This window comes from Malaya genurostris, chromosome 1 (assembly GCF_030247185.1).
Source record: "Malaya genurostris strain Urasoe2022 chromosome 1, Malgen_1.1, whole genome shotgun sequence".
In the NCBI taxonomy this organism is placed as follows: domain Eukaryota; kingdom Metazoa; phylum Arthropoda; class Insecta; order Diptera; family Culicidae; genus Malaya; species Malaya genurostris.
Genome location: NC_080570.1, coordinates 65,468,071 through 65,492,452, shown reverse-complemented (window position 1 = coordinate 65,492,452; position 24,382 = coordinate 65,468,071). Strand labels below are relative to the sequence as shown.

The 24,382-nt window shown below is 36.2% G+C and overlaps 2 protein-coding genes across 2 annotated transcripts in view; one reads left to right on the top strand and one right to left on the bottom strand.

The window, feature by feature from the left end:
- LOC131440328 (allatostatin-A) overlaps positions 1-7,201 on the bottom strand; it is a 120,053-nt gene extending 112,852 nt beyond the window's left edge. The window contains exon 1 of the mRNA XM_058611501.1: positions 6,711-7,201. The gene's annotated coding sequence lies outside the window, so the exon portion shown is untranslated. The remainder of the gene's footprint in view (positions 1-6,710) is intronic.
- Positions 1-24,382, top strand: part of LOC131440325 (uncharacterized) — a 233,637-nt gene that overhangs the window by 74,679 nt on the left and 134,576 nt on the right. The window lies entirely within an intron of this gene.

Genomic DNA, 24,382 nt, shown 5'->3' with positions numbered 1-24,382 from the left:
GTTTGAATAAGTATCGCAGGCCGCTGAAGACAGGGGAACATTACAATGAACTGCAAATTTCCATACTCCATTTGATTTAATACAAGAAATAATAGCCTGTATACTGAATATTTCGGACCCTGTCTTACTTCGGGAAATGACATCCGTTGACATTTTCGTCGATCTGAATAGAATGGCAAATATTTTGATTCAAGGGCTTCTTGTGTCAACAACCTAACTGTCCTGTTCAACTTCAACAGTTCAACATTCAATCCAGCTGTTTCATTTACCAGACATTCTCCAGTCTTGCTTGTTAACTTGTATTTCAAGTCCCATCTCGGAATTTATTTTGTCGTGAAAACGACTTACTTTACTATGGGGTGCCTTTTCAAAATTTACCCCGTACAAGAATGGGTAGAACTTAATTGTGAATATCTCTTGTTGTGTTGACCCTAACAACATAATTTTTTCTACAAGTTATTAGAAATATGATCAGGAATTTGTGATTAAATTTTCAACAATGTGAGATAACCATAAATAACTCAAAAACAAAGTTTTTTTAAACTTTTGTAAACATTGAGGAAAACTCATTACGTTTGCTTGCCTTTTTCGCACAGGGACGACAGTTTTGCGGTAGTCTCAGACGAAGCGAGTAGGCAGCAGCAGTCAAAACTTATGTGCGGTATAAAGCCTCAAACACTCAGTTTGCGCTATCATATATCCACCTAGTGGTGTTATGACGCCTTTCTCATAAAACTCTTGTTTTCATAGATATTACTGAGGGATTTTACGAAAAATTTGTACTTGAATCTTGAATAAAAAAAGTGTTATAAAAAGTGTAAGTTGATGAATATTCGTCGTTTTCTTTTGCATTTTCGCTCGACATGACGGTATAAATTTTACACACAATTGACCATGAGGTTCAGGAAATTGTATCCGAACAAAAGTCAATAGCAGTCTATAAGACCACAAAACTTTTCATTTTAGCACAGAGAACAGACACCCAAGCTTGTACCTTATGATCAAAAAAGAACCGGAATTTTCATTTTAAAATTCCCGCGCTTGTCTAATCGGTAAACTTTTATTCTCTCAACAAGGACCCGAAAGACAATAGTTAAAAGGTCCTTAATAAACTTAATAAAAAAAAATTCTCCCAACGTTGGCAACACTTTTATACACATTCTGTCAATTTTTTTTTAAAATAACTATTCATTGGAATATGAGTTAAAATTAAATTATTAAGATTTAAATTGGGTGTTCAGCCACAAGTGGTGACTTTTCAGCCCTATTATATATATGATTTGGTTATTACCATGAGGACATTATTTGATTCCGCAATTCTGAGATTTTTGTGTAGGGAAAATTCCAAACCTACACTTGTATTGTGTAATGGGAAAAAGGAACTTATATACTAACTTACTAACTAATACAGAGTTCGAATCGATTCAATTGAAGATTGAATCGATTTTTGTCGGAATTTGCTTATAATATTATGTGACATTACATTTAATGGTTCTATATTTGTGAGTCTGTATAACTCATTTGTACTAAACCATGGAGGACGCTTCAAAATCATTTTCAGAATTTTATTCTGAATCCTTTGAAGCGTTTTCTTCCTGGTGGAACAACAACTTGACCAAATTGGTACTGCATAAAGCATGACTGGTCTGAAAATTTGATTATAAATTAACAATTTGTTTTTTAGACAGAGCTTAGAATTTCTGTTTATAAGAGGATATAAACATTTGATATATTTATTACACTTTGCCTGGATTCCTTCAATGTGATCCTTGAAAGTGAGTTTTTTGTCATACGTTAAACCTAAGTATTTCGCTTGATCAGACCATGTCAATTCCAAGCCATTCAATTTGACATTCTGTCAAATTTTGACGCATATCGTACGATCAGTTTTTGTTTGGCGTCTATACAAAGAAGTTGAAAAATTATCGTGTGGCGATTTTTATAATGGATGAAAATTTAGAACAACGTGTGTGCATCAAATTTTGTGTTGCAAATGGATTTAAGTGTTCCGAAACGTTGAAAATGTTAGAAAAGGCCTTTTGTGAATCGTGTCTAGGAAAAACACAGGCATACGAGTGGTATAAACGCTTCAAAGGTGGTCGTACAAGCTTGGATCATGATGAGATCCCTGGCTGCCCAACAACATCTGTTACTGAAGAAAACATTGAATCGGCGAAGCAAATCGTGTTGCAAAATCGTTCTTCACCGATTAGAGAGATTGCTGTGTTGTTTCTTATGGATCAGTCGAACAAATTTTAACTGATGTTTTGAGTTTGAAACGCGTCGCTTCTCGGCTGGTGCCAAAAAAGCTAAATTTCATTCAAAAACAGCGTCGTGTTGATGTGGCCAGAGAGATGATTTCCAACTCAGATAGTGACCACACATTCATCGAATGCATCATAACTGGTGATGAGGTGTGGATCTATGAATATGACGTCGAAACCGCACAATAATCGACCGAATGGCGCTTCGAAGGCCAGCCGTTGTTCTAAATTTTCATCCATTATAAAAATCGCCACACAAAAATTTTCAACTTCTTTGTATAGACGCCAAACAAAAACTAATCGTACGATATGCGTAAAAAATTGACAGAATGTGTAAAAAAGTGTTGCCAACGTTGAGAGAATAAAAGTTTACCGATTGGACAAGCGCGGTAATTTTAAAATGAAAATTCCGGTTCTTTTTTTGATCATAAGGTAAATACGTAAGCGTATATGTAGTAATTCGTTACTGTGAATTGCTATAGCAATAACATAGATTTTATAAGATTATAACATACAATTTCTGCATTGATTCAAATAGCTATCGGTAGGTTTTCCCAACCTAATGATAACGAAAATGCAACCTAAAAAACTTTTATTTGCTTCAATATGGCGATCAAACTATGGAGTCGCAAGAAGTGTATGAAACGTAAATAAAATTAGAGTATTACATTTTAGAAACTACTTTTTGGCGAAAATAATGAAAACAAATGACAATTTTCATTTTTGTTCTATGCACTCTCACAAACATGAAGAAAGCAATACAGGGATTGAACATCGATTGTGATAATATTATTATTCTCACGATAAATGAATTTAAATAATGAGATATCACTCTGCTTGGATTAATTTTGAGCATTCTGAACATAGGGTTATTTCATTGTTTATTTTTCATATTTTCTTGAACAGATTTTGATTGAAGACGCATTAAAAACAGGTTATTAAAATTGAATTCAGCTTGACAGTTTTAAAATCGTTTTGAAATTTGTACCTTGTATCAAGTTTGTAATTTTCATCTTTAAGTACTTTCTACCTTTTTATTGTAGATAAAAAAGCATTCACAGACGATGATTTTTTTTTTCAAAGCAGAGAATTTTTTTTATTAATGACACTTTACCATCTATGTGGCATTCGTGTCAGACAACATAGAATGAAAATGTATACTCTTTTAGCATAATGCTCAAATGAGTTTTAATAGGTCATTATTTTCAATTCAGCATAAAAACGTATCCTGAAAGGTAATTTTATGGCAACAGATGAGTAAAAATTTTCAATATTCACGGAGTTTACATGCTGATTAAAATAGCGAAGATAAAATCTGTATTAAACATAATTTTCGATTCAATCCATGCACATAAATTGCATTACCGATCTCAGCTATTCAAATCTCGGAAGGTGATTGTTTTAGGAAAATTTCTTAAAGCATCAATACATTTATAAGATTATATCTTCAGCCGTTAGTATTGAGAGCTTATCAAATATTGGGATTTGTTGGTTACGTCATGTTGCATGTTTTTTGTGTTTGAGTTATAGCTTTTTGAAAATTTCAAGTTTTCGTAGTTAGTTATTTATAAATTTATAACATTCAAACCACTCGACCGATTCTGCTAATTTTTGGATATGGGGGCTGAGTTACTTCAACAAAGTTGTTCAGAAAGATATTTCAAACAAATTTGTTGAAGGTACTATTCCCGTAACTTGAATGTAATTCATGATATAATGTATTTTCTGAAAAGGGTTTCATAAAACCAGTTTTTGTAAGAAAACACATATATTTTCAATTTATAAGAGTTTTTCATGTTATACAAAGTTGTGTTTTAAAAATTACACAACTTTCTCAAACATACTATTCTGCTATCATTTCAGTTTAATGAAATAGAACCATTTTTCATGTTTTTTTTACAAAATTTCAACTTGTCTATCGTCAAAAGGCGCAGAAAGGTGCAGATGAGACTACTTACATATTAAACTACTTCAAAAGAGCTTTCATACCGTGATTGAATTACTCGTCTGCGAGGCGAGATATATTCTTTGCAAATATCCTTGTTCTTGACATTTGCAATGATAAGATTCATTGTAGGTCAGATTAGATTTCAGTACGCCGATACCAAAAAATGGCTTGATGAGTGTTATCCAGACTCTGCACCGGGCGAAGCAACAATTCGTAAGTGGTTTGCAAAATTTCGTACTGGTCATATGAGCACCAAAGACGATGAACGCAGTGGACGTCCAAAAGGGGCTGTTACCGATGAAAACGTGAAAAAAATCCACAAAATGATTTTCAATGACCGTAAAGTGAAGTTGATCGAGATAGCTGACACCCTAAAGATATCAAAGGAACGTGTTGGACATATTATTCACGAATATTTGGATATGAGAAAGCTTTGTGCAAATTGGGTGCCGCATGAGCTCACAATCGATCAAAAACAACAACGAATTGATGATTCTGAGCAGTGTTTGGAGCTGTTATATCGAAATAAAACCGATTTTTTTCGTCGATATATAACAATGGACGAAACATGGCTCCATCACTTCACTCCGGAGTCCAATCGACAGTCAGCTGAGTGGACTGCACACGATGAACCGAACCCAAAGCGTGGAAAGGCTCAACAATCGGCCGGTAAGGTTATGGCGTCTGTATTTTGGGATTCGCATGGTATAATTTTCTTCGACTACCTTGAAAAGGGAAAAACCATCAACAGTCACTATTATATAGCGTTATTAGAGCGTTTGAAGGACGAAATTAAAAAAAAAAAACGGCCTCATTTGAAGAAGAAGTTTTGTTTCATCAAGACAATGCACCGTGTCACAAGTCGATGAAAACCATGCTGAAATTGAACGAATTGGGCTTCGAATTGCTCTCTCATCCACCGTATTCTCCAGATTTGGCCCCCTGTGACTTTTTCCTGTTCTCAGGCGTCAAGAGAATGCTCGCTGGTAAAAAATTTAGAAGCAATGAAGAGGTAATCGCTGAAACTGAGGCCTATTTTGAGGCAAAGGACAAATCGTACTACAAAAACGGTATCGAAAAGTTGGAAGATCGCTACAATCGCTGTATCGCCTCTGATGGCAATTATGTTGAATAATAAAAACGAATTTTAACAAAAAAAATGTGTGTTTCTATTAAACGATACGAACTTTTCAGCCGAACTGTTATCTTTGTTGAATTCTCAACAAATTTTCAATGTTTATTACAGTTGCCGAAATATTGGGAACTGTAACTCCGTTCAAATTTTATGAGGGGGTACAAGAAGTGACTTCCCCCAATAATTGCAACGCCTGACCCTCATAAAAATGACTTGAGTGTAAATATTGGTTTTTGGCGTTTCTGTTATTAATAGTCTTCGTTGTACAACGAGAATTATTTCAATTCTGATGTTTATTCCCGAGAAATGTTGCATTATTATTATTTTGGCTTTATAATTATGAATAACAGCTTTGATGTTATGATGAACAATCAATGAACAGGGTCCAAATGAGCGCAGGTAGGAACTCGCATTTTTGTCTCAATATGGTACTTCAATTCACTATTGATATAAGCTTGTTACTACGTTCCGATTGAGAAAAGAATCACAACATGCATTGTTCTTGTACTTTTACATCCATTACAAGAATATTAAATCAGTTTTCATTTGTGGCTTTGTGGCACAGCTTGCATTGCTCTGGTATGCCTGTTCCTTAATGAGAGTCGAGAGCTGCATACGAAATCAGTACAACTCCGAACGGAAACATTTTTCAAGCACACGTTCGTAAATTATGTTTCGCCAAATATCATATGCTAGGTGGCTTCACTGATGTTGTATGGCAAACTGTGGAACAAACGACTAATTGATCAACGGGGATTGTCACTTATCAATAAATAGACTGAATGAGGGGAAGATTGAATGGATAAACCGGTTCGGATTTCGACCTGACACACTCATTATGCGGATTGCATTGATTGCATTCAAATAAGTTGATATCCAAACAGTACAATTCATACCATTGCATAATAAGATTGCTCTTTCGCGTTTCCGAATTTCATTGAACAATTTAAACTCGACATTGCACTGGATGGTTTATTGAATTTACCCGTACAAGCTCTTATCGAGCAATAGTATTTGACAAAAAAATCCTGCTCACTTTTAAAGACCAACCTGTCGATGGTTTGCTGGCCGAACTGATCAAAAAGTTACATTCATTTATCATGAAACGGACGTGCGGATGTCGTTCTTCGTGTGTGTTTTTTTTGTCTGTCTGTAAAAGGTCGCAAGTTTTGCTGCCACTGGAGTCAGTGCAGGCTAGAATAGACAAGGATTGATATTTTTCTGTCCACTCGTAAGCACTCTCAAGCATAATTTGTTTCAAACGTGGCACCGAAGATCACTTTAAACCAACTGAACTAGAACTAGTTGGCCAATCAATTTAAGATTATACATTTAACATTTTATTTAATGGGAAAATTATTACCTTTCTCGGAGCAAAGCTTGTTATGACGTTCCTTCCACTGGAATTCTAGAAAAAACAGTGTCGCACGCCTGCAGCACCGCTAAATTTTTCAATTTCCGCTTTCGACCGTCCTTTGTTTCACTGTTATATTTTATTACCTGTTTGTAATCGACAGAGGGACAATTCCAACTTTTTATGATTGCATCTTAACGAATTTTTTCCTACTCGAACTCGTTTATACATTGACCGATCATTACGTCGCGAAATTGTCTGATTGACCGGTTGGGACTAGCACACTAGCACTTAACTACGCTAAGAACTCTCTTTCGTTCGACGTATCCTGTCCTTTAGGGATAACACTCAAACACGACCTGGTCGGGTCTCTTAATCTTACGCCTGTCTCTGCCGGTGGTTCAGAAGCATTTACGGTCGATCCGTATCACAGCACTTGCTTTATATATCGCATGGACACTTTTGCCAACTGTTGCTCTGCCTTGCCGTTTTCCTCACCCAGCCACCCACTCTTCCCAACGAAAGCCAACCACAACAGCAGCATATCGGTGGCATCATCGGGAGCAGCCAAACTCTGACAATAATATAGGGTATCCGTTTTTCCCGCGCGACAAACGACAAACGACAACGAAGACGACGAAAACGACGACGACTACGGCGACGAATGACGACGGCTTCGACGGTCCGAAAGCGATGATGCTGGTTGCGCTTTTCTATGTTCTGCAAATCCGACGACTGCCTCCCAGCGAAACTCCACCCCGTCATGTTTTTTCTGTCAACAGACGGAAACATTGCTGGCGGAGGAAAAATTGCTGAAAACGAGGCACTGAGCGGTGTTAGAATCGCGCCTCATTGGTGTGACAGACAAAAGATGGGGTCGGATTATTATTATTATTATCATTTTACAAAAAAAACCTATTGTATTTGATAACAGTGTTTTTGTGAACAATAAAGTTTGTGCAAAGTAAAAACGACTGCAACACACAGCTATAAAACTTGAACATTACACCCAAACCTTCATTTACGAACTAAACTAGAGATTCATAACACAGATAAAAATATTTTGTGAATTTACATTTATTTTCATGCACATATTTGGAGCAGGTAATTGAATGGAAAGTTACATTACAAAACTAAGCGATTTGTAAATATACAGGCTTGTTCTATGAAAAAGTAAATGCATTTCAATGTAATTTTACATCAATCATGGTTTTAAATCAGATTTTCGTTTCAACTGATGTCTGTTTAATAGTACTATTGGTTTACATATCGTGTAAGTTTCATCTTTTCGTTCTGTGAAGTCGAACCAGCTCGTGAAAAAAGCTCGTGAACATCAATTAGTTGATCGATTGTGTGAATTGTGCAAGCTTTCCTCTTCCTCACTTCTAGAATTTGAAACGATACACCTTAACTAAGGTACAAATTAGTTACATTAAACATTATGACACAAAATTAAATACTACGAAATAACCAATATGGTTATTTATGATAAAATATTGGTGGTTCTGAAATTAACCTTTTATGAAGGCGTTCGTGATGGAGAGTGCCGAGTTGAGTTCGAATCTATTCTGAGTCGGTGCTATGTATTTTATATAGCAAATCAACAGAAAATTCTACTACAAACTACAACTGATTGAAAAATGGGCCGTATACAGTATAATGAAGTAAAATTTTGCACCATTCTTTGGGTATACAATTATGGTTCTAAATAGTAACATACATAATTTTGATGTCGATTATTTCATTCCAGATTTGAATATTTCAGTGAACGAAACTATCAAAATGCTGTACGGGATTAATTTCTGGCATTCAGAAGGGCCAAATAGTGAAATTAAGATATTACACACTGTTTGGATATAAACGACTTTTAACACTGCTGCGAATTTTGCACTGAGAGAATTGAATAAAGCTAATCAGATTATCCTAGATTTGCACTACGTTGATGTTTTTAATTTTCGATTTGCAAAGAAGCAATCTTTATAAATCTTTAGATAACATTTGGAGCCTATTTTCTCCGGTATTCTAAATGGAGTACGTTTGTTACGCATGCGCTTGAGAAGGCCTGTACCTTCTTATGTGACATTCGGTCAGGATACAAGAATCCCGTGCAAATCACTTGTTACCTATGACAATCAGATGGCCACATGTCAATATTGCCAAAAAGCTGTTCACTACGGTAAGCCATGTGATAAACCGGACAAGGAGACAACTATACCAAAGGACAACGGTGCTTCCTTCACACCAACCCCAAGCAACCCCAGTACACCTGTGACAGTCCCCAACAACAGTGAAGCATCCTCTTCAACGAAACCATCCAACGTATCCCCTATAGAACAAAGTACACCAGCTGCAATTAACAGCTTACCATCTAACCAACCAGCAACTGCAAACAATGTACAACAAGACGCATCTACAGCAACTAGCAACGAAATCAACAACAATACCACGCAATGGATGACGAGACGAACCACGAACAAACTGTCCCTCAATCCTCGCAGGAAGAAAATGGAAGCTCCTCTCCCCCTAGAAAAAGGGTGACAACGAGATCCAATACAAAAAATCTAATTATCTAAAAACTCAGCTAAATTGGGCACGTAAAGCTTGTACGCAGATAGGCCTGAATAAAATATCTTTTAAATAAAAAAAAACATTTGGAGCCATTGACAAAACTGATTTTGCATAATGTTCCCCATTGTTGTACATTTTTTGTTGCATTTTACTCCAATGCAAACGACCAACAGCAGTTGTTGAAAAAATTATGTTGTTGGGTTAAGCCTATCAAGAGATATTCGCGATAAAGATCTGCCCATTCTGGTACAGGGTAAGTTTTAAAAAGGCGCCCCATAGTAAAGTAAGTCGTATTCACGACAAAAAGTTTACGGTAAAACAAAAGTTTTGTGTTATGAATATTATAAAACGATTGTGATGAGTCGGAAAATGATGTTTGGGGTCGATTCGAAATCCAATTTCTAACGGATTTTATGATTAGATGCTTAGGGTAATAGAGGTATTTTGGCCCACCTTAGGATTGATTTTATTTCGGCCCACTTTGTAAAAATATCCACCAAATGTTTTAATAACACATGGATCAATAGGTCCCGAGACTAAAGCAGAGATGGCGCTCGTAGTAAACCAGTAACCACGTCTTTCTAGAGTACTAGCCTTTGCTTGATACGGGTCGAAATTTTAAGTCGATCCGACCAGAAACAGCTGAGTTATCGAGGTTGGAGTAAAGTCGTTTTGTATAGGGTGATTTTTTAAGAGCTTGAGAACTTTTTTAAACAATAAAACGCATAAAATTTGCAAAATCTCATCGGTTCTTTATTTTAAACGTTAGATTGGTACATGACATTTACTTTTTGAAGATAATTTCATTTAAATGTTGACCGCGGCTGCGTCTTAGGTGGTCCATTCGGAAAGTCCAATTTTGGGCAACTTTTTCGAGCATTTCGGCCGGAATAGCCCGAATTTCTTCGGAAATGTTGTCTTCCAAAGCTGGAATAGTTACTGGCTTATTTCTGTAGACTTTAGACTTGACGTAGCCCCACAAAAAATAGTCTAAAGGCGTCAAATCGCATGATCTTGGTGGCCAACTTACCGGTCCATTTCTTGAGATGAATTGTTCTCCGAAGTTTTCCCTCAAAATGGCCATAGAATCGCGAGCTGTGTGGCATGTAGCGCCATCTTGTTGAAACCACATGTCAACCAAGTTCAGTTCTTCCATTTTTGGCAACAAAAAGTTTGTTAGCATCGAACGATAGCGATCGCCATTCACTGTAACGTTGCGTCCAACAGCATCTTTGAAAAAATACGGTCCAATGATTCCACCAGCGTACAAACCACACCAAACAGTGCATTTTTCGGGATGCATGGGCAGTTCTTGAACGGCTTCTGGTTGCTCTTCACTCCAAATGCGGCAATTTTGCTTATTTACGTAGCCATTCAACCAGAAATGAGCCTCATCGCTGAACAAAATTTGTCGATAAAAAAGCGGATTTTCCGAATGGACCACCTAAGACGCAGCCGCGGTCAACATTTAAATGAAATTATCTTCAAAAAGTAAATGTCATGTACCAATCTAACGTTTAAAATAAAGAACCGATGAGATTTTGCAAATTTTATGCGTTTTATTGTTTAAAAAAGTTCTCAAGCTCTTAAAAAATCACCCTGTAGTTTGTTTAAAAAATGGGAAAAACCGAGTTTCGTGTTTTGATAAGACATTGTTTTTTAATGGGTAAAAACACCGTGCAAGCGAAACAATGGATTGAAAAATGTTATCCGGACTCTTGTCCATCAAAAGCAACGATTTGTCGGTGGTTCGCCGAGTTTAAACGTGGTCGTACCGACACAAATGACGCGGAACGCTCGGGTAGACCTGTGGAAGCCGTTACACCGGAAAATGTGAGTGAAGTGACAAAAATTATAATGAAAGATCGTAAAGTGAAGGTTCGTGAGATTGCTGAGATAACACAGATATCATATGGAAGTGTATTTACTATCCTTCATGAAAAATTGAGCATGAAAAAGGTTTTTTCTAAGTGGGTGCCGCGATTGCTTTCGATGGAACAAAAACAGCCTGCCACAAGTCGATGAAAACAATGGCGAAATTGAACGAATTGGGCTTTGATCTGCTTCCCCACCCCCCATACTCACCAGATTTAGCCCCTAGTGACTACTGGCTCTTTGCTGATCTTAAAAAAATGCTCCAGGGAAAAAGATTTGACTCAAATGAGGAGGTCATCACTGAAACTGAAGCTTATTTTGAAGCGAAAGATAAATTTTTCTATAAACATGGTATTGAAAAATTGGAAAAACGTTAGAACCATTGTATCACCCTAAAAGGTGATTATGTTGATGAATAAAAAAATTTTTGCAAAAAAACGTTGTTTTCATTGTTAGTCTCGGGACTTATTGATCCATGTGTTATCTTCGAAAAATCCTTCCGCCATAGGTAATTAAATGTGTTTAGCTTCAAATTGATGCAACATGGGTTCCTTAACATTGATTAAATCCATAAAGTTTGTTAGGTGGACCAAAATATGTGAAGTGGCCAAAATACATCTGTTATCCTACTAACCAAATCAGTACCGAAAATATGCATACTGTGTACACAATAAACTTCATTTGATATTGTTTTTCACCTTTTGACGAGTTTAGAACAGCCGAAATACCGAACATTCTCATTCTACTGATATATCCGCACAAATAAACATTTGTTGATAGCAGTACCTTAAGGTACACACACGGAACGACCGAAATTAGTTGATTTTAACAACAAAATTTAAAAAATAACTATAAAATTAGTTAAAATTGAGAGTTTACTTTGCTGAAAAAATCTCTTATTTTTAGAGAATGTGTTTAGTTGGCGAATATTCTGGACACAAACCAGCAATATTTCAATCCAACACGAAATTCTCATTGACAACTAATTTTGTTATTAAAATTAGAAAATTTGTTGCTATTTATCTATCACCGTCATTACTGAAGGACAGCACAAAGAAAACAAAAATGAAATTGGTTTTATTAACAAGTTTATTATCCAAAAACTCATGAGAACTGTCAAAGCAAAACAATCCATTAAAAAGCAAAAAGGGACAGTCTTGTTGAAACTGCTTGCAAATTGTTTTGATGTTTTTCGCATGTGTTACGATATATCCGTATATAAATTTCTAAACCGATGTTTGTTGTTTTTACGCGGAACAGTAAAGTGAGTTTCGAATGTTGCACTCTAATTGTATATGTCAAATAAAGTATTTTGTATCTTTCAATCTTCCGACTATGCCGTCCGGTGTTCTACTTATATTCGGTTTTTGTTTTCCGAGTGCTCAAAGTTTTCAGTGAGTGAGTCGATTTCGCGAAGTCGAATAAAGAAAACAGTGATTTAGAAGTAAGATGTTCAAAAAGAAGTTTATGTTTCGCTTATGTCTTTTTCTCCAATACAACATCGTATTTATACCTACCAATATAGAAAAGATAACCGCGACAGAAAGTAGTAGTGTGCCATCTAGTGGCTAGTAGTCATTACGGTGTTAACGTTTTTTCGGTGACAGAGCGCCATATAGCTGCGAATTGCAGAAACCAATTCAACCATTTATGTTGGTTGAAAACAACGGTTTATTTCTCTAATTCAACTAAAAAATTAGTTGAATGGATATGAAGTGTGCTTTAGCTAAGAAATGATAGCACGTTTAATTGGTGAATTCAACTAAAAAAATAGCCATTTCAACAAATATTTTATTATTATTAAGGGAAATATAATTAGAAAATCTAAATTAGCAAAAGTAAGACTTTTTTAGTTGTCTCAAAAAGTAACTAACTAAAATCAGAAAATTAACTAATTTTTTCGCCAAAATGCTGATTTCGGTCTTTCCGTGCACTTAAATTGGATGATCGATCTCAACTGTTCTAGCCTCGGTAACTGAATTTTTCAGTAAAAATAACACTCTTCATCATCTCGATGGCAACTAATTAGATCTCTGTAGTTTTCAGACATTTTGTTCCCATACCCCTATTTTACCTCGCTTTCCACAATATTTACTTCTTTTTCATTCTCTTCCGTAACATCACCATCATCGGCCACGGAAGACCGCTCCAGTCGAAGACCAGCATACGGGCCTTCGTAGCCTGGGGGTGTTTCCCGCGGACCCACACGGACCGAATGATGCGGCCAGCATAGATACTTACCAACGCCATCTGGAAGACTCATGCAATGTTCAATTCATCGACCACTGCCGATCGCCAGCTGAAAGCTGGATTTTCAAGAACCCGAGATGACATAGTCTAATGATACTATTCTAGTTTTTAGTTAGTCGTTCATTAAGCTTAGAAAATACCCTTGGCATCTTAGAGCTTAAGCAGTGTGCCTAAAATTATATTATATTATTGAATAAAAAAATTACACTTCAAGATACTGCTGTTAATAAATGTTTATTTGTGCGGATATATCAGTAGAATGAGAATGTTCGGTAGTTCGGCTGTTCTAAGCTCGTCAAAAGATGAAAAAATACCGCAGGAGTTTAATGTGTACCGTTGTGATAAAACGTTTTTTTTTACTGACTAAAACAGCTGCCAAGGTTTGAACAGCTGAGATCGGTAATCCTATTCAAGTAAATATCGATGATCATATCGAATATCATCTAGGATTCTGGAATGACCTTGAACATCGTTTTCCGGTATCTACTCATTGAATCTTTTTCCGAAAATTCTAATATAATACGGATTTTCGAAACGACCTCGAATCTCGTTTAATGACATCCACTAATCAAACCCATCTGAGAATACCCATATTGATTTTCAAGAAACGGTTATTAACCGGAAGTCGCCATCTTGGATTTTGGAATGACCTCGAACATCGTTTTCCGCCATTGAATTGTCGAGTTCGTTCCAATGAAGTTCATATTGTAAAAAAATTCAAGGAAAATAAATATATCTGAAGTGGTCATATTAGATTTTAAAACGACCTCAATAATCGTTTTACGACATCTACTCATCAAATCCACTCATATACTTGATCAAAAAGTTCCCGGAATCACCACCATTAGGCGATCTCAATCACCCGATTGCCACATCTGTCATTGATATTTGATTTAATTTTCAACTTGATACCTGGACATTTGTAAAAGTTACGCTGTACTGAGTACATCTGCAATTGTGCGTGTTCTCAATTTTGAACAATTTTCTAAATGGAATTGAATTAGAAACAACGAGTTTGCGTTAAATTTTGCGTTAAAAACGATTTCCATGGTGCGACAACATTGCAAAATTTGACATTGCAGAAGTGTTTCGGCATCAGTTTTTTATCAGTGGCACGACCGTTTCAGAAGTGGCCGTGAGTCTCTGAATGATGATGAGAGAAGCGGTAGGTAATCGACATCGAACACCGACGAAAACCTCAACAAAATTAAAGAATGGATGACCGTAGACCGCAAATTGACTTTTACAGAGCAGGCAGAGGAGTTATGAGACATTTGCGTGAAGCAATTCGACGAAAAAGACCAGATTTTTGGATAAACAACTCGTGGATCTTGGCACCACGATAACGCACCGTCACACAATGCCATCGTTATCCGTGAACATTTGACTAAAAACGAGATGAATACCATTCAGTAACCACCGAATTCACCTTATTTGGCTCCCTGCGACTTTTTCCTATTCCGTCGACTCAAAAAACCGCTCCGTGGAACGCGTTGCAGCACCCGATATGAGATTATGGAAAAATCGCAGATGGCTTTGATGGCCATACCGAAAACTGAATACAGGGTCCGGCACTCGAAGTGTAACCAATTAAAAAGGCCATAAATTCAGATTGGAAAATTACTTTTACTTAATTCAAAGTACAAAATGTGTAAAAATAATACAAAATTCAGAATCAATTCACTTTTGCTCGATATGACCACCTTTTGCCTTGACTTGATGACTTGAGAGAGCGAAGGAGTTGCTTCGTTTGGCCGAAAGCGGTCAATTTCCGAACATTGTATTTTCTGACGAGAAAATGTTTCCAATTGAGCAATTCGTAAACTCTCAAAACGATAGGGTTTACTTGACCGACCGTTCATACGAGAATTTGAGTCATCGAATGGCCACCAGGAGGCAGCACCCGCAACAGATAATGGTTTGGGCCGCTGTAACCGCAGATGAGCGCTCTCCAATCGTTTTCATCGAGCCTGGCGTCAAGGTAAATGCGTCATATTATCGGGAAAGTATGCTGGAGGTTGTTTTGAAGCCGTGGGCAGACAAACATTTCGGTAGCAGACCATGGACGTTTCAGCAGGACTCGGCACCGTCTCACAAAGCTCGAGTGAGCCAAGAATGGCTGAAAAACAACGTTCCGAACTTCATCACGTCCACACAATGGCTCTCGAATTCACCAGATGCGAATCCAATGGATTATTCTCTTTGGGCCATTTTGGAGAGCAAAGTCCGAACTAAAAGATACACCAGTCTCGAGGCGCTGAAAAAAGTTATTGTCCGCGAGTGGGCCTAAATACCTGCAAGTCACATTCGGCAGCTTGCGATTCGTTTTTTGACCGTCTCAAGGCCATAGTCAAGGCAAAAGGTGGTCATATCGAGCAAAAGTGAATTGATTCTGAATTTTGTATTATTTTTACACATTTTGTACTTTGAATTAAGTAAAAGTAATTTTCCCAACTGAATTTATGGCCTTTTTAATTGGTTACACTTCGAGTGCCGGACCCTGTATAAAAGGATTAGATCAAAAGTTGGCATAAATGTGTTGCAGTCGATGGGGAGTACTTTGAAAGGAACAATATCGACTTCGATAAATAAATAACAAATTACTCAACAATCTGTTACGAACATACCCATATTTTAAAGTGAAGGTAGTCCAAAAAATGCACGCAAAATTTTAATCGCTTGAGTTGAACGAATCGTCGCACAAAGCATAACAAGCAAAGCCGACACCTAGAAACCAAGAATAATGTTTCAATGTACTAAATGAACGATAATAATTGGTTTGTATTCTTCTCATTCAAGTAGTGGTGTCTAGGTTAAATTTTTAGTTTTATATATATTATATGCAACAAAGCAACATCAATTCATTAAGGTAAAAAGAGTTGGACATTACTAGCATTGTGAACGTCAGATACCTTAGAAAATGTACCCATTTTATTGTATTCAACTCGTTATTTCAACACAAAACCCAATACTTGAATTCGTGTCATTTTATATATGCATTTTTTGCTCACGATATAACCCACTGTTCATTTCTCACACATCCACCATACGAAACAGCAGCGCGCAAGCAATATAGAAAATGATGAAATGTTTATGAAATTCACTTGATACTTGATACTAGTGGTGTAATGATGCCTTCCTCATATTACTTATATTTTCAAAAACATCACTAGAAGATTCTTTCTATTTTTTTCAAACTTGAATAAAATCAAAAACTTCATTTGAGTATAAACTACCATAACCTTTTCAGTTTGTAAACAGTTATGTCGAGTCAATATATATATATATATATATATATATATATATATATATATATATATATATATATATATATATATATATATATATATATATACATATATATATATATATATATATATATATATATATATATATATATATATATACATATATATATATATATATATATATATATATATATATATATATATATATATATATATATATATATATATATATATATATATATATATATATATATATATATATATATATATATATATATATATATGTATAATTTCAATGTGGCAACCCTGCACGCTATCCAAATTGAACAAAGCACGCTGTGTTCTAGGCGGTGGTGTTTTCTTCCACCGTACCAGCACCTACCGATGCATATCAGGTTTGCATAATTTTGTATGATAGTTTGAAATTTTTTTGATACTTTTGATCGCCCTATAATTTCGGAATCGTAAGTCGGATCTGGATGAAAGTGTACAGTATCTTTTAAGAGCTTTAATTTGAATCACGATTTGTGAAAATCGGTTTAACCTTTGCTGAGAAGTCGAAATGAGTTTCGTTTTTGGAGCTTTTCATCGCTATTACCGGTGCGTTCGGAAGGGGAAACCCAGGACTAGCAGTCCCAAAGTAGATTTATATATCCATTAACTAACAAGGTCTGCCAACTAGATGAATTTAGCAGTATGTTTTATAAAAAATTGCACCTCGTTTTGCCATCACTTTTGAAAAAATGCTCATGAAATTGAAAAAAGGTTTACTTATCGCGCTGTAATTCTCGAACCAGAAGTCGGATCTGGATAAACTTTTCTGGGACTTTTTATAAAATTTCAAGACATTTTATTTGCATCTTAGTTTGTAAAAATCGGTTTGTTGTTTCCTAGAAAATTGAGCGCGCATTTTTTTCATAGATTTGCACGTATTGCCTTGTGATTCCGAAACCGAAAGTCGAATAAAAATAAAATTCTGTAGCGAGCTATGGGTCCATAAGACCTTTCGTTTGAATCTAAGTTTGTGAAAATTGGTCACGCCATCTTTGAGAAAGTCGAGTGACATTATTTGTCATATACATACATACATTCATACATACATACACACACAGACGTTTGCTCAGCCGAGCTCACCGAGATGAATCGAATGGTATACGACATTCGGCCCTCCGGGCCTCGGGTCAAAAGTCGGGATAAGGCAAAAACATTTCTGAAATATTCACTACTCTGTTCCTAATTTCATCTCAATGGATTCATCCTATCGTTGGTCCGTTATTCATCTTATGAATTAGCGATTGCGATAGCAATCGAAACAAAATATTGCACTATTACTCTTTCAGGTTCAAAATGTCAGAATTCTTCTAAAAAGGGCCTAATGCCAACTGTGAAATAACACACGATATTTTCAGAACCAGCTTGGAATCAATTCGACTTTCAAAAATTATTGGTTAAATTGTTTGACATTTAAAATTTTACTGCAAGATTAAGCTGGATTGGCCCTTTAATAATATGAAAATATCAGAACCACAGTCGATGAAACACACACACACTCACACACACACACACACACACACACACACACACACACACACACACACACACACACACACACACACACACACTTAACAGCCTTATAGTGACATGTATCGGAATAAAACCAGTGCTACAAGATTTGCCATAATGGTTATTTCATTAGTATTTAACACGCACTTTCTAGTAATATTTGAAACCGAAACAGTTTTATTGAAATATAAATGTCATTAATGTAATTAAACTAATGTCACGGATATCCAAAATATACTTGCTGATATGGTCATAACATTATGAGGAAACTTGGCCTCCTTGCTATACGTAATGAGATGAAAGCAATACGCAGTCAAGTTAATTAAGTGCAAATTTGCATCTAATATTTTTGATAATTTATATTGCTTAGCGAGTAATTTCGGAAGTATTCAATCGTTGATTAAACAAGTGAAAAGTGAACAGTGCTAATTATAAAGTCAACCAACATTGAATAGTGGTGTAATTATGTGAAATAGTGTTCATGTTTCGAGACGAATCAATCAGCATATGTTCAGAAACATGACGAACTTTAAAACTTGAGACGAAAATGTTTCCTAAATTGGAGTGTAAATTCATTTTTAAATAGAAAAACGATCGCTGAAGGATTTTAATCCATTGTTTGAATGCGAAAGTGTGACAAAAACGTAAATAAACATTTAAAAAAATATATAATTTGGTTCAGGTACGATGAAGAATATGATTCATGTTCAAAGTTAAGATATGAAGGGATGAGATGGAATGAGGAGCTCAGATGAAATAGGGAGCCGTAACCCTATCTTCTGAATTTCCTGAAAGCTTTGGGATTATCGGGAGAATGAGTGAATTTTGGTGAATATTTTTATTCTTGGAGCTATTTGTGCAAAAATCAGTTAGGGGTAACTAAGTGTATAAGTCATTTGTCAATGCAGGAATCGTTACAAAATATCTTTATACCAAAAACATGAAAAAAACTTAACCTGTTCTTGGGAAACAAATGCTTTACCCAGCGGTCATTTTGTTTGGGCCGACTGTCACTGCGGAACGTAGCCTATATTGTGGTGCTTTTGTACTACTGATATCTTTCGGTGATTTCTATTACCGAACTGCGTAGGATTTTTCAAGCGTGTATAATTTGGCTGTGTTCATGTTGCTCTATAAGTAACATGCACACTCCGCCAAAATGTAAAAATATTATTAGCCTTGTTAGAGTCTCCCGAGATTATTGAACCCAAATGCATAACACCAAACACCGGATATTGGCGCGGATTCCGGAAGTAGCAGAAAATCCCTGCTTAGAAATACGTTACTCCTTTGTATGTACACGCTTTTATTGATAAGGAAGCGAAAATTATTACCTCTCATAAAGCTTTTTCAGATGTGGTCTAGCAAAACCATTTTGTAGGGAGAGATGGATTGGTTCTATTCCCGTTTCGAAATAGATTATTTGCATCGCTTGATGGAGTTTCAAAGGATGCGAGATTTGAATATCTCACAGTCTAAAGCATCCGACGGATTGTGCGAAAAACATTAGACTGCACATTTTCTAACAACTGCAATCTCTCACCAATCGGAAGGGGGATTATTGCAGCTATTACTTCGGAGCTACTCAACATAGGACGCATAAATTTAGTGTAATTTTCCATGCGACTATAAATTTACTGTCTGCCGTTCTGCTCTCATGGGAACAATTATGCGCTTCCGTCGCAATCTCCCACTGATCATCCCACGCTCATCCTAGCTTTAACCATAGGAAATAGGAAGGATTTTAATATTTCAATTTTACCAAAACCATGTCAAAAAGTGTCCTACGCTACGCAAAGTACGTAACGGAAGCGAGCAGGAAAATCCTTTTCGTCCATCCGTTCCGTATGCTTATAATAAGCACCGTACTGCCACTCTCGAAGTCATATTGATTTGTGTATGCTGTGAAATGCCCTCCAGCGAGCCAGACAAAAGCCTCACAATTAAGATTCATACTACGTTTCGGAGTTCGGGTTTGTCCTGGTTTTTAAATCAACCACCAGAGTCCTTCTGCCTTTTTCAATCCACTTACAGTCAGTCTGAAAATGCTAGGAACAATGTAATGATGGGTTGGGTTTGTTCATCATTCGTTGCTTGCCAGCGACTCCAATGATAGAAGAAAATCACTACTGATAAAACAAAATTGAAATTTAGCGTACATCTTTACACAGTTAAAAATTCATTTCGTAGCTGATATAATTTGTCAACTTTTCCTATGTTCTGTTTTTAGTCGCTGAAGCTTATCATTGAAAAAGGTTAAGTATTGCTCTGAACATACATAAAACTTCCTTTCATTTTTAGAGTATGTCCAATTTGAGGATTGACTGTACTACTAAATTTCATTAGACAGTTGTGCTGGATCATGAATGCAAGTTCGTCATAGGACTGCTATCCATCCGACACACCAGAAAAGGATTCGATCGACCACACCATATCAATTGAAAGTTTTTCAACTCACGATGGACTGGCAAAATAATACAAACAAAATGATGGCAATAAATTATTCGTGCTTGTAATGGAACCTCGAACTAACCGCATAAGACAATATTTGAAAGCATTAGAACTAGAGGTCAACATAAATTGACTCAAATACAATTTCTTTTTAATATTGGTGTAGGTATTGCCGCCTACTACTTACAAATTCTTCACTCTTATAACGTTTTCGTTTATTGGTCATGCCAGCCCGAGAGCTGACCCAGAGTCATCCAAACAACTATTGAGATGTTTGTTTTAGCAACCTGTGGTCGCTCTAGATCGGAATCCAATCGCGTAGTTTCGCTCTGAAAATTTTCTCGGGTTGCACCAAGACATCCTTGCAAGTTTGTTTATTTTTTCTGTTGTTGTTTATGGCGCGTACCACGTGCTCGTTTTACTCGGAATTAGAATCGCGCGTGTGTATGTTTAAACACGAAAACGGTATTAGACTCCTAATTTCACGAATTCTATTGCAGAATTATGAATAGGAGAAAGTGTATAAAATGTCCCCAGCGCAAAATAAAGCCAAACCCTTGAACTAGAATATTAATTTATCACCATTGAATTCCACTAGAGGAAAGTATTATAAAGCGTCCCTGCCGGCGAATATACCTCTTTCTCTTTAAAGCATTCGAGCCTTTTCTAAACAAGAGTTTTATCACAAACACTATCTTTTCCAGTGGTCGTTTGATGGAAAATATTTAAAAAAAAAACTGAAAATATCATTAGGCAGCTTTTCGATGGAAGGTTTTGCTTAGACTAACTAAGCATTTAATCCGCTATTTCTTTAACATACCAATTTTCTCAAAACAGTCACTTTACGGTCACTTCAACCCCTTAACACTCACGGGAAATATAATGGTGATAATAGTTCGGCTGAAAAGTTCGTATCGTTTAATAGAAACACACATTTTTTTACCAAAATTCGTTTTTATTATTCAACAGAATTGCCATCAGAGGCGATACAGCGATTATAGCGATCTTCCAACTTTTCGATACCATTTTTGTAGTACGATTTGTCCTTTGCCTCAAAATAGACCTCAGTTTCAGCGATTACCTCTTCATTGCTTCTAAATTTTTTACCAGCGAGCATTCTCTTGAGGTCTGAGAACAGGAAAAAGTCACTGGGGGCCAAATCTGGAGAATACGGTGGATGAGGGAGCAATTCGAAGCCCAATTCGTTCAATTTCAGCATGGTTTTCATCGACTTGTGACACGATGCATTGTCTTGATGAAACAAAACTTTTTTCTTCTTCAAATGAGGCCGTTTTTTTGAAATTTCGCCCTTCAAACGCTCTAATAACGCTATATAATAGTCACTGTTGATGGTTTTTCCCTTTTCAAGGTAGTCGATGAAAATTATACCATGCGAATCCCAAAATATAGACGCCATAACCTTACCGGCCGATTGTTGAGCCTTTCCACGCTTTGGGTTCGGTTCATCGTGTGCAGTCCACTCAGCTGACTGTTGATTGGACTCCGGATTGAAGTGATGGAGCCATGTTTCGTCCATTGCTATATATCGACGAAAAAATCGGTTTTATTTCGATATAACAGCTCCAAACACTGCTCAGAATCATCACTTCGTTGTTGTTTTTGATCGATTGTGAGCTCACGCGGCATCCATTTTGCAAAAAGCTTTCTCATATCCAAATATTCGTGAATAATATGTCCAACACGTTCCTTTGATATCTTTAGGGTGTTAACTATCTCGATCAACTTCACTTTACGGTCGTTGAAAATCATTTTGTGGATTTTTTTCACGTTGTCATCGGTAACAGCCCGGGTTTCACGCCCTTTACCCAAAATTGCGAGAGAACGGGTAAGAAAACGGAAATTCCAAGAACATACGATTCTAGATAATAAATTTTTCTATCGATTCATATAAAAATTGTGCTTGATAAACGTTTTTATCGAAAGATTTCGTGCGAGTTGAAAAAAAAAAGTTTTTCTTTATTCTTTCACACACACACACACACACACACACACACACACACACACAATGTCAACACAAAAGAAAACTAAATGTTTAACAAAACTTGCACGAAATAGTAAAATCATTTATCTACAATCGTATGTTTTTGATTTTTCGTGAGTCGGGTTTTGAAGAAATTGCAACTTAGGGTGAAGCTTCGGCGTCAAAGCAAAAGGAAGCATTGAGTTGTCTCGCTTCGACCTGACCACGGCGAAGCACTACCTTAAAAACCTCAAACGCTCAGTTCTCATTTGACTTCCGGTCGTCAAGGCGATAAGACGCATTAAACCAGTTTCGCATCATTTGGCACTGCGAGCGGATGTGTTGCGGTACGCAAATCTAGTTTCAACTCAAACAAGAGCGATTTCACCATACAACACAGCTTCTGGTCGTTTGCATTGGAGAGAAAGAAAACGAAAAACGAAAAGTGGACAACATTATATAAAATCAGCCGTTCTAATGGCCCTAAATGTTATCTAAAGAACTATTAAGATTACTTTTTTGCAAATCGAAGGTAAAAATTATCAGTTTAGTGAAAATCCAATATAATTTAATTTGCTTCGTGCACTTTTCGCTGTGCGAAAATCGTTCAAGAAAAATGTTCCGAACTGTGCTAAATATCGTAGAGAATTCCACAATTTGATCTTTCTAAAAGACAGAAATAAATCCTGTACAACAGCATGATAGTTTCTTTCAATGAAATATGCAAATCCGAAATGAGATAATCGACATCAAAAATCGTTTAAAATTCTAGTAGTGAAAAGGGGGAAAGTTTCACAATTCACACAATCATTCAATTATCAATTCGAATTCGAATAAAGAAATCGTATCAGTTTTATTCGTATTCACGACATCCAGTTATGGCTCTGACATTACACACCCGTACTTTTTTACGTTTCGTCTTTGACTCATCAGTGCAGAGCAGTTCAAATTGAACTGCATAGTGCTAAACTCGGCAGTTCAATTTGAACCGCTAAGCAGACTTTTCTGATGTGCCGAACGAAAACGTGTTTTCGACTATTTCTGGCCGATGCAGGTTTGGTCATTTAGGGGTTAGCCAAATTTTGCGCTAGGGCACATAACCGTTTTTATTATTTTTACGTTTCGTCTTTGACTCATCAGTTCAGAGCAGTAACCTAAAAACTTTTTGTTGGCATTCTTTGTTGAAGTGCTTCTTCTTCTACTTCAACCATGTCGAATATATTTGAGTTTAGTGACATATGTTCAATTTAATCTTATTGCTATTTCTTTCAGAAATTTATCTTTAGCAGTACTGTCTAGTCGAAATATTTGATTATTTGATTTTAGCCTACATTCCATTAGCCATGAGTAGAATCAGCTGAATAAACAAGAGAAATAAAAATAAGATTTCAAAACATCCGTTTCAGGAATTCGATACAGCTATTAATTTGTTTCCTAAAGTTTTGCTTTTCGCCGATCCCCTATATTCTAAGGTACAATGGAAGCAATTGCTTCGTCCCTACTTGTTGAATGAAAAACTGCACTTTGAGGAAATTAGTCCCAGTATTTTTTTTTTCATGCTAATGTTATGTTTTCGTCAGGCAAACTAAGCTATAAAGATGTTACAGAAAAAATCGAAAATACTTGTTCGATAGTTGTACTAAATTAATATTCACAGCATAAATCGGTAGGACATTGCCTTGCTCGATTTCTGCATCAATCTGCAACTGCTTAAATTGTGCAACGTGATTCGGTGAATCTCACAC